This window comes from Macaca thibetana, chromosome 1, assembly GCF_024542745.1.
Source record: "Macaca thibetana thibetana isolate TM-01 chromosome 1, ASM2454274v1, whole genome shotgun sequence".
NCBI lineage: Eukaryota > Metazoa > Chordata > Mammalia > Primates > Cercopithecidae > Macaca > Macaca thibetana.
In genome coordinates, this window is record NC_065578.1 from 182,044,145 (window position 1) to 182,060,974 (window position 16,830).

Below are 16,830 nucleotides of genomic sequence, written 5' to 3' on the forward strand. Positions count from 1 at the left end.
ACCCTAATACTGCGCTTTACGAAGGGTCTTAGCAAACGGCACACCAGGAGATTATATCCCATGCCTGGCCCAGAGGGTACCACGTCCACGGAGCCTCCCTCATTGCTAGCACAGCAGTCTGAGATCCAACTGCCAGGTAGCAGTGAGGCTGGGGAAGGGGCGCCCACCATTACTGAGTCTTAAGTAGGTAAACAAAGCTGCCTGGAAGCTCGAATTGGATGGAGCCCACCACAGCTCAAGGAGGCCGGCCTGCCTCTGTAGACTCCACCTCTGGGGACAGGGCATAGCTAAACAAAAAGCAGCAGAAATCTCAGTAGAGGTAAATACCCCTGTCTGACAGCTTTGAAGAGAGCAGTGGATCTCTCAGCACGGAGGTTGAGATCTGAGAACAGACAGACTGCCTGCTCAAGTGGGTCCCTAACCCCTGAGTAGCCTAACTGGGAGACATCCCTCACTAGGTGCAGACCGACACCTCACACCTCACACGGCAGGGTACACCCCTGAGATGAAGCTTCCAGAGCAAGAATCAGACAGCAACACTCGCTGTTCAGCAATATTCTATCTTCTGCAGCCTCTGCTGCTGATACCCAGGCAAACAGGGTCTGGAGTGGACCTCAAGCAATCTCCAACAGACCTACAGCTGAGGGTCCTGACTGTTAGAAGGAAAACTAACAAACAGAAAGGGCACCCACACCAAAACCCCATCAGTATGTCACCAGCATCAAAGATGAAAGGCAGATAAAACCACAAAGCTGGGGAAAAAGCAGTGCAGAAAAGCTGGAAATTCACAAATCAGAGTGCATCTCCCCCTCCAAAGGAATGCAGCTCATCGCCAGCAATGGAACAAAGCTGGACGTAGAAGGACTTTGACGAGCTGAGAGAAGAAGGCTTCAGTCAATCAAACTTCTCAGAGCTAAAGGAGGAACTACGTAACCAGCGCAAAGAAACTAAAAACCTTGAAAAAAGAATGGATGAATGGATAACTAGAATAATCAATGCAGAGAAGACCTTAAAAGAACTGATAAAGATGAAAACCATAACACAAAAACTATGTGACAAATGCACAAGCTTCAGTAACCAACTCGATCAACTGGAAGAAAGAGTATCAGCGATTGAAGATCAAATGAATGAAATGAAGCGAGAAGAGAAGTGTGGAGAAAAAAGAGTAAAAAGAAATGAACAAAGCCTTCAAGAAATATGGGATTATGTGAAAAGACCAAATCTATGTCTGATTGGTGTGCCTGAAAGTGACGGGGAAAATGGAACCAAGTTGGAAAACACTCTGCAGGATATCATCTAGGAGAAGTTCCCCAACCTAGTAAGGCAGGCCAACATTCAAATTCAGGAAATACAGAGAACACCACAAACATACTCCTCGAAAACAGCAACTCCAAGACACATAACTGTCAGATTCACCAAAGTTGAAATGAAGGAAAAAATGTTAAGGGCAGCCAGAGAGAAAGGACAGGTTGCACGCAAAAGGCAGCCCATCAGACTAATAGCAGATCTCTCAGCAGAAACTCTCCAAGCCAGAAGAGAGTGGGGGCCAATATTCAACATTCTTAAAGAAAAGAATTTTCAACCCAGAATTTCATATCCAGCCAAAACTAAGTTTCACAAGTGAAGGAAAAATAAAATCCTTTACAAACAAGCAAATGCTTAGAGATTTTGTCACCACCAGGCCTGCCCTACGAGAGATCCTGAAGGAAGCACTAAACATGGAAAGGAACAACAGGTACCAGCCATGGCAAAAACATGTCAAAATGTAAAGTTCATCGATGCTAGGAAGAAACTGCATCAATTAGCGAGTAAAATAACCAGCTAATATCATAATGACAGGATCAAGTTCACACATAACAATATTAACCTTAAATGTAAAAAGACTAAATGGTCCAATTAAAAGATACAGACTGGCAAATTGGATAATGAGTCAAGATCCATCAGTTTGCTGTATTCAGGAGACCCATCTCACATGCAGAGACACACATAGGCTCAAAATAAAGGGATGGAGGAAGATCTACCAAGCAAATGGAAAACAAAAAAAAGCAGGGGTTGCAATCCTAGTCTCTGATAAAACAGATTTTAAACCATCAAAGATCAAAAGAGACAAAGAAGGCCATTACATAATGGTAAAGGGATCAATTCATCAGGAAGAGCTAACTATCCTAAATATATATGCACCCAATACAGGAGCACCCAGATTCATAAAGCAAGTCCTTAGAGACTTACAAAGAGACTTAGACTCCCATATAATAATAATGGGAGACTTTAACACCCCACTGTCAACATTAGACAGATCAATGAGACAGAAAGTTAACAAGGATATCTAGGAATTGAACTCAACTCTGCACCAAGCAAACCTAATAGACATCTACAGAACTCTCCACCCCAGATCAACAGAATATACATTCTTCTCAGCACCACATCACACTTATTCCAAAATTGGCCACATAGTTGGAAGTAAAGCACTCCTCAGCAAATGTAAAAGAATAGAAATTATAACAAACTGTCTCTCAGACCACAGTGCAATCAAACTAGAATTCAGGACTAAGAAATTCAATCAAAACTGCTCAAGTACATGGAAACTGAACAACCTGCTCCTGAATGACTACTGGGTACATAACTAAATGAAGGCAGAAATAAAGATGTTGTTTGAAACCAATGAGAAAAAAGATACAACATACCAGAATCTCTGGGATACATTTAAAGCAGTGTGTAGAGGGAAATTTATAGCATTAAATGTCCACAAGAGAAAGTTGGAAAGATCTAAAATTGACACCCTAACCTCACAATTAAAAGAACTAGAGAAGCAAGAGCAAACACATTCAAAAGCTAGCAGAAGGCAAGAAATAACTAAGATCAGGCAGAACTGAAGGAGAAAGAGACACAAAAATCCCTCCAAAAAAATCAATGAATCCAGGAGCTGGTTTTTTGAAAAGATCAACAAAATTGATAGACCACTAGCAAGACTAATAAAGAAGAAAAGAGAGAATCAAATAGATGCAATAAAAAATGATAAAGGGGATATCACCACCGACCCACAGAAATACAAACTACCATCAGAGAATACTATAAACACCTCTACGCAAATAAACTAGAAAACCTAGAAGAAATAGATAATTTCCTGGACACTTACACTCTCCCAAGACTAAACCAGGAAGAAGTTGAATCCCTGAATAGACCAATAGCAGGCTCTGAAATTGAGGCAATAATTAATAGCCTATCAACCAAAAAAAGTCCAGGACCAGACGGATTCATAGCTGAATTCTACCAGAGGTACAAGGAGGAGTTGGTACCATTCCTTCTGAAACAATTCTAATCAATAGAAAAAGAGGGAATCCTCCCTAACTCATTTTATGAGGCCAACATCATCCTGATACCAAAGTCTGACAGAGATACAACAAAAAAAGAGAATTTTAGACCAATAACACTGATGAACATTGATGCAAAAATGCTCAATACTGGCAAACCGAATCCAGCAGCACATCAAAAAGCTTATCCACCATGATCAAGTGGGCTTCATCCCTGGGATGCAAGGCTGGTTCAACATATGCAAATCAATAAACATAATCCAGCATATACAGAACCAAAGACAAAAACCACATGGTTATCTCAATAGATGCAGAAAAGGCCTTTGACAAAATTCAACAGCCCTTCATGCTAAAAACTCTCAATAAATTCGGTATTGATGGAACGTATCTCAAAATAATAAGAGCTATTTATGACAAATCCACAGCCAATATCATACAGAATGGGCAAAAACTGGAAGCACAAGCCAGTTTGAAAACTGGCACAAGACAGGGATGCCCTCTCTCACCACTCCTATTCAACATAGTGTTGGAAGTTCTGGCTAGAGCAATCAGGCAAAAGAAAGAAATCAAGGGTATTCAGTTAGGAAAAGAAGAAGTCAAATTGTCCCTGTTTGCAGATGACATGATTGTATATTTAGAAAACCCCATTGTCTCAGCCCAAAATCTCCCTGAGTTGATAAGCAACTTCAGCAAAGTCTCAGGATACAAAATCAATGTACAAAACTCACAAGCATTCTTATACACCAGTAACAGACAAACAGAGAGCCAAATCATGAATGAACTCCCATTCACAATAGCTTCAAAGAGAATAAAATACATAGGAATCCAACTTACAAGGGATGTAAAGGACCTCTTCAAGGAGAACTACAAACCACTGCTCAGTGAAATAAAAGAGGACACAAACAAATGGAAGAACAAACCATGCTCATGGATAGGAAGAATCAATATTGTGAAAATGGTCATACTGCCCAAGGTAATTTATAGATTCAATGCCATCCCCATTAAGCTACCAATGACTTTCTTCACAGAATTGGAAAAAACCACTTTAAAGTTCGTATGGAACCAAAAAAGACTCCGCATTGCCAAGACAATCCTAAGCCAAAAGAACAAAGCTGGAGGCATCACGCTACCTGACTTCAAACTATACTACAAGACTACAGGAACCAAAACAGCATGGTACTGGTACAGAGATATAGACCAACGGAACAGAACAGAGCCCTCAGAAATAATACCACACATCTACAGCCATCTGATCTTTGACAAACCTGACAAAAACAAGAAATGCGGAAAGGATTCCCTATTTAATAAATGGTGCTGGGAAAACTGGCTAGCCATAAGTAGAAAACTGAAACTGGATCCCATCCTTACACTTCATACAAAAATTAATTCAAGATGAATTAGAGACTTAAATATAAGACCTAAAACCATAAAAACCCTAGAAGAAAACCCAGGCAATACCATTCAGGACATAGCCATGGGCAAAGACTTCATGTCTAAAACACCAAAAGCAATGGCAACAGAAGCCAAAATTGACAAATGGTATCTAATTAAAGAGCTTCTGCACAGCAAAAGATGCTACCATCAGAGTCAATAGGCAACCTACAGAATGGGAGAAAATTTTTGCAATCTACTCATCTGACAAAGGGCTAATATCCAGAATCTACAAAGAACTTAAACAAATTTATAAGAAAAAAACAAACAACCCAATCAAAAAGTGGGCAAAGGATATGAACAGACACTTCTCAAAAGAAGACATTCATACAGCCAACAGACACATGAAAAAAATGCTCATCATCACTGGTCATCAGAGAAATGCAAATCAAAACCACAATGAGATACCATCTCACACCAGTTAGAATGGCAATCATTAAAAAATCAGGAAACAACAGGTGCTGGAGAGGATGTGGAGAAACAGGAACACTTTTACACTGTTGGTGGGACTGTAAATTAGTTCAATCATTGTGGAAGACAGTGTGGTGATTCCTCAAGGATCTAGAACTAGAAATACCATTTGACCCAGCCATCCCATTACTGGGTATATACCCTAAGGATTACAAATCATGCTGCTATAAAGACACATGCACACGTATGTTTATTGCGGCACTATTCACAATAGCAAAGACTTGGAACCAACTCAAATGTCCATCAATGACAGACTGGATAAAGAAAATGTGGCACATATACACCATGGAATACTATGTAGCCTTAGAAAAGGATGAGTTCATGTCCTTTGCAGGGACATGGATGAAACTGGCAACCATCTTTCTCAGCAAACTAACACAAGAAGAGAAAACTGAACACCACGTGTTCTCACTCATAAGTGGGAGCTAAACAATGAGAACATATGGACACAGGGCAGGGAACATCACACACCAGGGCCTGTTGAGGTGTGGGGACCTGGGGGAGGGATAGCATTAGGAGAAATACTTAATGTAAATGACGAGTTGATGGGTGCAGCAAACCAACATGGCACATGTACACCCATGTAACAAATCTGCATGTTGTGCACACGTACCCCAGAACTTAAAGTATAATAATTTTTTTAAAAAACTGCCTGAAGTGCTTTTCAAAAATTCCAATGCTCAGGCCCCACCTCATAGATTCTGATTGTATTGGTCTAATGCAAATGTTCAAGTCAAGCTCTGAAAATTATGTACAAAGATTGAAAACGTTCTTGAATAATACTTTGGGACCTGTTCTGAAAAAGTCTAGATAACCTTTCTTAAAGAGAGCTCAAGGCATATTGGTTCAGCAAGATTTTTAACAGTTATTACAGCCCACAAAGAAAAATTTTAAGTTTCTTTGCTCAAATAAGCTTTAGAAAAATCTAAACTCTGACAGAAGATAAATATTGATTTGCTGCAGGATTCTCAGAGGCCTTGATGTGTCAATATGCATTATGACTTTCCAAGAGGGGGTTATATGTATAGAATGCAGCATTTTCTGAACTTATTTGACCACAGAAACTTTGTTTGTTTTCTTTTTGTTTTATAGGATGACTCTAGGAATAGCTAAGAAATATAACTTGAGAAACATTACCTATATCATTTATAGCATATTCTTTTTGTCAAGCAAATTTTTAAAAAAATGGTTTTAAAGGAAATGTTGACAAAAGCAAATTACCCACATTATATCAACCATGTCTTTGGCTTAATCTTTGAGTTTCATTTCTCTATATAGTGAACAAACCTCCTAAATGTTCGATAATCAGATATATCCTTTGATACTCTCCCCATTAGAGTCTATATCTCTTCCCTTTGGATAAGAAAGGAATTGTGACTCCTCCAAACGAGAGTATTCTGAAGTCTGGATCATCAGGCCATGCAGCTTTTCCTTGGTTGCTGGAACACTTGCACTTGGAGCTCTGAGCTACCATGTACATAAGAAATCTGACTACCCTGGGGACCCAGGCCCAGGGAGAGGTAGGTGTACGGAGGCATTCTAATCTTCAATCCCAGCTGAGCTCAGTCTTCAGGCTATCCAGACAGGCATGTGAATAGCCACCAAATGTTTCTAGAATCCCACCTTTCAAGTCACTCCCAGTTGTTATATCTTCTTGGCTGAGGCACCGGACATCCTGAAACAGAAACAAGCCATCCCCACTGTGCGCTGTTGAATTGCTGATTCACAGAGTCCGGGAGCATAATAAATTTTGGGGCAGTTTACCAGGCAGCAGTAGATAACCAAAGTATACTCTAAAATAGGTTTTAAAAACATATCGAGCCTCGATCACAATTTTAATGAAGCACACTGAGTGCCATTTCTAAAAAGAGGAGAAAAGATTGAATTTCATGAGCCTGACAATAGTTCCATCAGACAGTAATATCCACAGCACTAATGGCCAACATATACTGAGCACTTAGTGTGACCAGGTGCAGGCTAAATGCTTTATGTATATTTTCTCATGAGAATTATAGAAAAAGAAGCTACCAGATTGAGTGTCACTCTTAGAGCCAGTACCTTATGGCTCACACTGCTCCTGCGCATGTCACTCTGTGTGCTTCAGTTTATTCATCTGTAACATGGGATAATATTAGCTCCTTCCTTAGGAAATTATTGCAAGGATTAAGTGAATTAATGTGTGTAAAGCACTTAGAACAGTGCCTGTCAAGGAGTGAGTGCAAAGCAAATGTTTGCTTTTGCTATATGGGTTCCAAGGAAGAAAGGAAATGGAGCACAGGATGACTATGAGAAGGAAGTTTCTGTCCTTTCAGCAGGAGTGGTTCCCCTGGCCTCAGCAGGCCTGTATCTGTCCACCTTCACATCCCAGTTTCCAGCACAGTGCCTGGCTCACAGCAGGCTTTCCATAAGTGGCTACTGGATGCTGAGTTTCTGCCCATAGTTTCATTCCTCACCCCATCTAATCCTAGTTAATACCTCCGTCTGTGGAAACTGAGTCTTCAAAAGAAAAAACGACCCATGGAGTGTCCACTGTTAGGAGCCTCCTGCTCCCCACTGCCTATTTTGCCCTGCACTGTCCTGCCCTGACCTGTCTCATGCCCTGCTTTCTCCAGCTAGCCTGGCCCCTTTGTTCAGACTGGCACGATGATCACCCTCACCAACCCCTGCCACGCACCTTTTCACCTGCCCCTCCAGGGAACTGACTGGTGCACAGGAAACAAACTCCTGCTGGTGAGCACATCTCTAGCTCAGGCTCATGGGTACTGAGGCCTCCCGGAAGAAGACCAAGTTGCTGAAACAGGCTGTGGGATATGGTTTTCCCACCTTCAGATGAGGAAATTGAGGCTCAGGTGATTGGGTGGTCCAGTGTTACTCAGGCAGTAAGTAATGATACCAAGACTTGCGCCCAGGTCTGTCTGATTACAAACTAGAATTCTTCCCATTGTGATATCATTCCCCTCTTCTGCACCTCACCTACTTCATTCCTCGTCACTCAACTTTCCATGTGGCAATCTGGCCCATTCCTTCTAGGAATTCATCTTCCTGCCTTGGTTGAGATGTAAGTCTTACATCCAAGAACTTGGGATATATGAACATCTACATGCCCCACAAATGTCTTCATCCTCTTTCATCCTCTGAAAGCCCACTACACACACACACACACACACACGCTTCTGTTTGTTGGGGTTTTTTCCAGTTGTCACAATTTTTTTTAATCCTAGCAAATGGATTGGGGGTGGGGAAGTCAAATAGTTACTATATTTACGTGGTGAATGGATTTAGGTGATAATAAAGGCAGATGTTGCTATAGCAACTAACATTCTAGGATCTCGTATACATCTTTTTGCCTTTTGCAAAGTGCACTGGTAAGTTGTAGCTAACGTATTTCCGAATGGTTGGTGCAGAGCAGGGCACACTGACCACTGTGGTCAGGTCAGAGTCTGCTCATACATGTGGAGCTCCTTAGCCACTAAAGTGTCCACTGCAGCTCCTGGCTCCTGGTAAACCTGGACAACCACTCAGCCTCAGGGAAAACCAGCCAGAGGCTGCCTTGTCTGTCTCCTGGTCAAATTCTCCCTTGCTCACCTTATATTTCTCTCTTTTTCATGCTGGTTCTAAATTCTGCTAACTGGTTGAGGACAGCCTGGGTTGTTTTCTGAACACCACCTCGAGGTTCAAGGGTAGGGTGTTCACTCTGACAATAACCAGGTGAGAGAGAGGTGTGCCCTGTGTGCTGTAGTGGGAACAACCCGGGCCCCTTCCCCTAGGACTCCTTCCCTGCTTGTGGAGAGTTCCTGCCCGAGGATCTCCTACACCTCCTCCTCATCCCAGGTACCCAGAACTCACATGTGCTCCCTTACTCACCCAACCAAAGCCAGTCCTCAGGGTGTCACACAAAGCGGGAAAGATAACTGGAATGTAAAGGGTGTGGTTCCAGCCCCAGCTCTGCCACCTACGAGCTGCACGACCTCCCAGAATCTCAGTCCCTTCCCCTGTGAGACAGGGCTGCACCAGTGGAAAAAGTGCTAACCTAGTCAATGCATTCACCAGTCGGTGAAAATGACCATATGTGGCAAATTCGCTTCCCATGGTTATTTTGCCTTTTTCACAAAATAGGAGCCTTAAACCAAAAGAATAAATTTCAGGTGCTCAACCTGCCAGACATTATGCTAAGTTAAATTAGCCAGACACAGAAAGACAAATACCATATTATCTTACTTATATGTGGAATCTAAAAAAGTTGAACTTACAGAAGCAGAGGATAGAATAGTGTTTGCCAGGTGCTGGGGGTGGGGAAAGTAGGGCAGTGTTGATGAAAGGGTACTAAACTGCAAGTTCTAAGATGAGTAAATCCTAAGGCTCTAATGTACAGTGTGGGTGGTGATGGGTGTGTTCATTCATTTGGTTGTGATAATCACTATACAATATATGTATATCAAATCATTACTATGTACACCTTGAATATATAGTCTTTGTTAATTAGTCTAAAATTTTTTAAAAATTTAACAAAAATTTAAAAAGAAAATTACTTCCAGAAAAAGAATAAATTCCAAATTGTAGAAACCCAGGCATCAGTTAACAGCAGAAGATATTGTCTCATAACAATGGGCTCCTGTGACGACCACCTACACACAGGGCCATCATCCCCCCAACACCCTGAAGCAACTGCGTGCTCATGGGCTCAGAGTTTGGTAGGGAGGCAGGCAGGTAAGAATCTGTAGACACGCATTGTGATGGACACCACTGGGGGTGTGCTCTGAGGAGGGACAAAACCAGAGGGAAATATCAGGTGTATAAACCTCAATATATGTACTCAATCTCTGAGCCTCAGTTTCCACATCTGTGAATTGGACACAATGTCTGTCTCAAGGGGTTGTTTCTTTATGATCTTAACTACTCCACACTTTAGATCATCACTATTTCTAATGGCTCCCAAACATCTTATATCCCAATACCCAGCCCACACCTCTTACTTGAGCCCTACATCCATATGTCAAGGTGCCAGCTGGCAGCTATGTGTCCCTCAGACACTTCAAACTCAATATATCCCCAGCTGAGCTCATCATTGTGCCCTATAAGTCTCTGCCTTCTGCATGTTCTCTATCTGGGTAAGTAGTGCGATCTTTTATTCTTGCCTCTCTTTACACACCCATGGGACCAACCAACCACTCAGTTCTGTGGACTTCACCTCCAAAATAGCTCTGGGTGCCTTCTCTCCAATCCTTAAATAGTTCCTCTGGCCTGACTCTGTGTCTTTAGACTTTAATGGGCCTTCTTCTCCCAAGTCCTGTCCCATAATCTCATCCTCCCCTCGCACTCTAGAGAGGATCTTTTTTTCTTTTTCTTTCTTTCTTTTTTTCTTCTGTGAGACAGGGTCTCACTGAGTGCCCCAGCTAGAGTACAGTGGTGCCATCATAGCTCACTGCAGTATTGACTTCCTGGGCTCAACTGATCCACCTGCTTCAGCCTCCCAAGTAACTGGGACCACACGTGCATGCCACCATGCCCGGCTATTTTTTATATTTTTTGTAAAGACAGGGTCTCCCTATGTTGCTCAGGCTGGTCTCAAATTCTAGGCTCCAGTGATCCTCTCACCCTAGCCTCCCAAAGTGCTGGGATTACGGGCGTGAGTCCCTGTGCCCAGTCAAGAGGCCCTTTTAAATGCAGAGGTGATCATGTTGCTCCCCATCATCTACGGATGAGTCCAAACTCCTCTATGAGGCTCTTCAGGATGCAGCACCACCTTTCCAGCCTCACTAGCCTCCACCACCCACAGTCCTCACTCCAGGCTCACAGACCTGCTTACCTCCCCTGCAAATCTGTGGCACTCCTCACCTTTGTGCCTTTGTGGAATTGTGTGTCCACTCTGCTTGAAATGCCCAATCTCCCCACATCTCCTTTCTACTGCTTCCCCCACTTTCCCTATCCATTCACAACCAGGCATTGCCTCCTCCGGGAAGCGTCCTCTGACTTCCCAGGGCTGGGCTCCTTGAAAGCCATGTGCATAGCACTCTTGTGGCACTCGCCACATTGTCATCTGTGTGTGTGCTCATTTCACTTACCAGACTTCAAGCTCTCCTGCAGCACAGACTAACTACAGCTTACTCATACATGTACCTCCAGTTCCTAGTGCAGTGCCTGGCCCCTAGCAAGTGCTCCAAATATGTCTAATGAAAATGTAAATGAATGAAATGTTTGGAAGAAAATATTCCTCTTAAAATTGAACTGAACCCCACGGACTTTCTAGCACCAAGTACAGGCAATAGTGCTAAATGGGATGACTGTCTCTAGATTGGAGTTGTGATGGTCAGTTTTGTGTGTCAACTTAACCAGGCCATAGTACTCAGTTATTCAAATAGCACTAAGATATCTGTTCTTGTGAGGGTACTTTGTAGATGTGGTTAAGATCTACAGTCAGTTGACTTTAAGAGAAGAATATTATACTTAATAATCTTGCTGTACATAGTCCAGTCTGTTGCAAGCTAAAGAACTGAGCAGAACTGAGGCTTCCCTGAGGAGAAAGAAATCCTGCCTGTGGATGGTAGCTTTAGTTCCTACATGAGTTTTCACCCTGCCCTTCCTGACAGCTTGCCCTGTGGCTTTCACTTGCCTAGCCAACCCCACAACTGTGTAAGTCAATCCCTTGCAATAAATCCTACTGGTTCTATTTCTCTGGCAGAACCCTGATGGATACACCAGCCTTCAAAGCCCTGCTAGACCCGTGAACTGAACACTTATCTTTGGACCAAAGCTCTTCCCAGAGAGGAGCACACTTAGGGCTCTTTGGATGTTGCCACTTTATAGTAGCTCTTCAGCATGCTGGAGAAGTGGGTAGGTGGTGATGATCATGCCCCTGTACTCCAGGAGAGGCTCAGCACAGGGTTCAGTGTCTTGTACAATATGGCACAGTAGGACTGATCATCCACATCCTGCCTCCCAGTCTGGGCTCCCTAGAAAACCAAGTCCGAGGCATCAGTAATTTGTATTGACAAGAAGAAAGGGCCACTAAAATTATTAAACTTGGACAATTAACAAGTAAACAAACATGTAATTGCAAGCCAGACCCTTGGCTAACCCAGTGTTCTCTGCTTATTTAATTTGACATGAGTCGTTTAGTTTTAATGAGGACAATGCGTCACAGTGTATTAGTAGGAGTCCTGTAGTATATGTTGTGGAAATAATGAAGGCTTAGCAATGAGACCTGTTTTAGTGCTCTGCTATTAAACCTTCACTGAGAAAAGAGGTGAGGCTGCCAGGCTCTTTGTGGAAGGGACTGGGTTTGCAAATTAGCGCTGTCAGAAAGAGCTAGGTGAGACAGAACCTGGCAAAGCCCCCAGACTTGAGCAAACCCAGGAATGCTCAGCTCATGGACCTGAGCACCAAGCCCACTGCTGAACCTCATGACTACCCAGCAACGAAGATCCCAGAAAGGCCTAGAATATGCCCCACCTCCCACCCCCACCACCAGTGGCCAACTGGGCAAGACAGATGCTACCCAGGCAGTCCCCAGAAGGAGAACAGCCCCACTCAGATCCTATGTGGTCACACTTGGACTCCACTAACCTGAGCCTTTCTTGGCAGATCACTTGGCCCCTCATAGGAGCAAAATCAAGATTCATGCCTCACTCTCTCATTGGTGGGATGAAAACTGAGCCACTGTGGCTTTCTTCTGCCTTCTCAAGTGTGCACAGTCAGGTTGATTCATCATGAAATTGGTCCATTCATGCTCAGAAGGCAAATAGCAAATTTGTGCCTCTCACTCAACTTCAGTTTGAATTTCACAACTCTAGCCTTCCCTTTCCTAAATCCCAATCCCCTACCCCTCTCCTAAGGAATGGCTGTCAATGAATCCTTAGCAGAGAAGCAGCCCACCTTTGTTCTCTCTGCATCATGTGCAGTTTTAGCCTTTCTCATTTGTGGACCAGAAGGCTGTCTTTTAGAGCAGTTCTAGGTATTACTGAATAAGTAGAAGATATTCGTCTGAGAGAGACACAACTATTCCTTTCCCCAAGGAATAACCACCTCTATAACCCTCTATAACCACCAGGTTATAGAGGACACTGAACTGGGAGACACAAGGGATGCATGCTAGGCCAGCCCTGCCACACAGCCACCTCTGAAATCGTAAGTCGCTCACTTTTCTGAGTCTCAATTTTCCTTTTGTAAAATGGAAGTGTTAAGCCAAACCACTTTTCTACCCCAAGTTTCTGAGGTGCCAGAGGGAAGAAAGCTAATTTTCCCCAGGTCACCTCTTTTATACTGAGCCACTACCCCTGTCTTGGGTCTCTTTCCCTCTTCCTCTCCCGATCTGCTCTCCTTTCTCTCTTCTTTCTCCCTCTCCTCTCCTCTCTTCTCTCTTCTCTCCTCCCCTGCCCTCCCCTCCCTTTCCCTTCTCTCTCTCCCTATCTCTCTCTATCTATCTATCTCTTTCTCTCTCTCTCTCTCTCTTTCCCTCCACCACCCTCTCTCCTACCCCCTCAGAACTCAATAGGTCACCACCAAGACAGACAATGTAAAAATCTGTATCTCCACAATTCTGCAGCCCTGTTTCCTGGCACCTAGGTTGCCTGGCCAGGGGAAATAGTCCCAGAGCGCTCAACATGATAAGGGGGAGGATCGTTGGTGGGGGCATTGAGGGCTTAAAAGAGTCTTTGGGCCCCTGGAAGGTGAAAAGAATAGAGAACCTCAGTTCTTTGAACCAAATCTGGAGGCTTGGGCAGTACATGGGGTTGCAGGGGTAGGTGCACATCCCCTTGGTTGAGTCCTGTGTTTTGTGAATTATGTTAACTTAACACCACTATATGCCTGGCATGAACTCAGTGTCATTAACAAGACATCATCTTCATGGAACTTTGGGTACAGAGGGGGAGATGGACGTGACAGAAGATAACTACAATACAGAGAATCAGCAGTGGATGTGCGGGAGCGCAGGAAAAAGCCAAGGGTCCACTTTGAGGGGCTAGAGCAGACTTCTTGGAGGAGCAGCCACTCGGTCTCTCAGCAGCATCGTGGAAGGTGACTATCCCCTCCTCCTTGAAACACTTTCTTCACTTACTTCTTCTCCTTCATCCACCCTTCCTTCCTTCCCTTGCTGGTGCCTCACCCTCCACATCTTCACATGCAGGAATGCCCCAGTCCTCCCTCCTCACACCACTTCTCTGTTGCTCTCACTCCCTCAAGGAGCTCACCCATGTCTTGGCTTTAAACACGACTTGCAACCAGAAACCACCAAATTTGTATTTCTAGCTCTGACCTGTTCCTCTAACCATAGCTCAACAACTCCCCTTCAAGTTCTAATGGGAATCTTTAACTAAATCTAAGCTCAACATCTCCCCTTCAAGTTCTAATGGGAATCTTTAACGAAATATGACCATAACTGAACACTTGAGATCCACCCTCATCTCTCAGAAAAACTGCATCTCCCTCAGTCTTCCCATTTCAGGCCAAATCTCTGGAGTTCTTCTTGAGTTCTCTTTTCCTCTCATGCCAACATCCAACCAGTCAGCAAAGCTTGTGTTATCTCCACCTTAAAAATAAGACCCTAATGTATCACTTCTCACCACCTCCATTGCTCTCACCTTGGTCTAAGCCACCAGCTTCTCCCTCTGAGACTCTTGCATTAGCCTCCTAATCAATCTCCTTGCTCCATCTTGCCTTTAAAATCAGAACTATCCTTTAAAACTATAAGCCAGATCATGTCCCTCATGGCTCAAAACCTCCCAGTGGTTTCCTGTGTCACTCAGAATAAAATCTAAAGTTTCTCCCATCACCTACAAAAACATGGGTGTCATCTGGGTCTCTGCCTCTCTGGCCCTGATTCCTACCATTTCTCCACCAGCTCATTTAGCTCTGGCCACAGCGGCATTGTTGCTGTTCCTTGAATGTGCCAAGAACCACTCTCCCACCACTAAGGTCTTCTTTCAGTCTGGACCATCTTTCTTCCCCACTGCAATACCTGCCTAACTTGTTTTGTTTTGTTTTGTTTTGTTTTGTTTTGTTTTGTTTTTGACAGGGTCCCACTCTGTTGCCCAGGCTGGAGTGCCGTGGTGTGATCTTGGCTCACTGAAACCTCTACCTCCTGGGTTCAAGCAATTCTCCCACCTCAGCCTCTCCAGTAGCTGGGACTGTAGGCACATGCCACCACACCCGGCTAATTTTTGTATTTTTTGGTAGCAAGTAGCAATGGGGTTTCACCATGTTGGCCAGGCTGGTCTCGAACTCCTGACCTCAGGTGATCCACCTGACTTGGCCTCCCATAGTGGTGGGATTACAGGCATGAGCCACCGCACCCAGTACCTGCTTGAGTTTCTCCCCCACTTCAAATGTCATGTCCTCAGAGGGGGCCTCTGTGGCACAAATCCTTTGGCCTATTATATTTGAGGGTCCTGGCAAGAAGTGACTGGAACATTCAGCTACGATCTTTGGAGAGATCTTTCCATGAAAATTCTACTCAAGGAGGAAACCAAGAAGAGATTTTAAGGCCCCTCAAAATTAGCCACACTAGGAAGCCAATACCATGGTCAGTCCTGTAGGAGGAGAAACTGGTGTTACCAGCACCCCTCTGAGAGCCAGAGCCATGAAAGTGAGAGTGCTTGATGGCATTGTGGCCTTAGGAAAACAGCCACTGCAGAACTGTGGCCAAGCAGAGAGCAACAGAGCAAGCACCTGGCTCTCTTCCCATCCTTGATTCTCCTGATGATGCCTCCTTTTGGCCAAATACAACTGGAAATCAGAGGGCAGGGAGCCCTGGTGATGCAATCCATGGAGTTCAGGCTCAAGAGCACAGAGTGGAGCAGAGCAGAACTATAAGAACAGATCTGGAGCAAGCAGAGATTACTCAGCATATCAGTATCTCTGGTTTCCCCTCTTCCAACATGAGTCATCATATTCCTCCTTCTGCCTGCTATAATGACCAGTGACAGTCCAGAGGATGAGGACTGGATCACAGAGTGAGAAAGATGTGGAATAGAGCCCTCCTGCCCACCCCACAATTAACATGGAGCATGAGCAAAGCCCCTGAGATTTGGAGGTTGTTTGTTATTGCAGCTTCATCTAGCTTCTCCTGACTGATGCACTTCCTCTATCACCTTAACATGCCTTGTTTTCTTCATCAGACTTAACACCACCTGATAAACTTTCAGACTTGTTAATTATCTGTCTCCTTCCTCTAAAATGTAAACTATGGGGGCAGAACTTTGTTTATTTCACTACTAATTCTCTGCATGTAGAACAGGACCCGGAAAATAGTGGATGCTATTGTTTGCTGAACAAATGAATGAATAAAGGAGCTAATAACATATACTATTAATTATGTTTTAGGCACATTCTCAAGCTGAAGCAGTGGAAGATTAAGCAACTCACTTAAGCTCACCCAGCTTAAACACTGGAGTTAAGTCGTGAAGGCATTCTGACCCCAGAGCCCAAGCACTTGACCACTGTGCCATGCCTCCTCCAAGTATCAACAGGGCTTGATGGAGAACTTCAAGAGAGACCATTCCAGGCACAGGCTACAGGCTGGAGAGGGCCAGGGCCTCCTGCATACTGCAAAGTGTTAGTTATGGCTGGAAGCTGGAACCAAGAGTGACAACCAATAAACTGTACAGGGTAACAGTGAAAA

The 16,830-nt window shown here is 43.9% G+C and overlaps 1 long non-coding RNA gene across 2 annotated transcripts; it reads left to right on the forward strand.

Annotated features, from left to right (window-relative positions):
* Positions 1-8,204: 8,204 nt before the first annotated feature.
* Positions 8,205-16,809, forward strand: LOC126940672 (uncharacterized). Of its 2 annotated transcripts, none has more exons than XR_007720874.1 (3): positions 8,205-8,271; positions 13,261-13,337; positions 16,533-16,809. It is a non-coding gene; the product is annotated as an uncharacterized LOC126940672 (long non-coding RNA). The 2 variants fall into 2 exon arrangements; XR_007720876.1 differs by lacking the exon at positions 16,533-16,809 and adding an exon at positions 14,076-14,199.
* Positions 16,810-16,830: the final 21 nt, after the last annotated feature.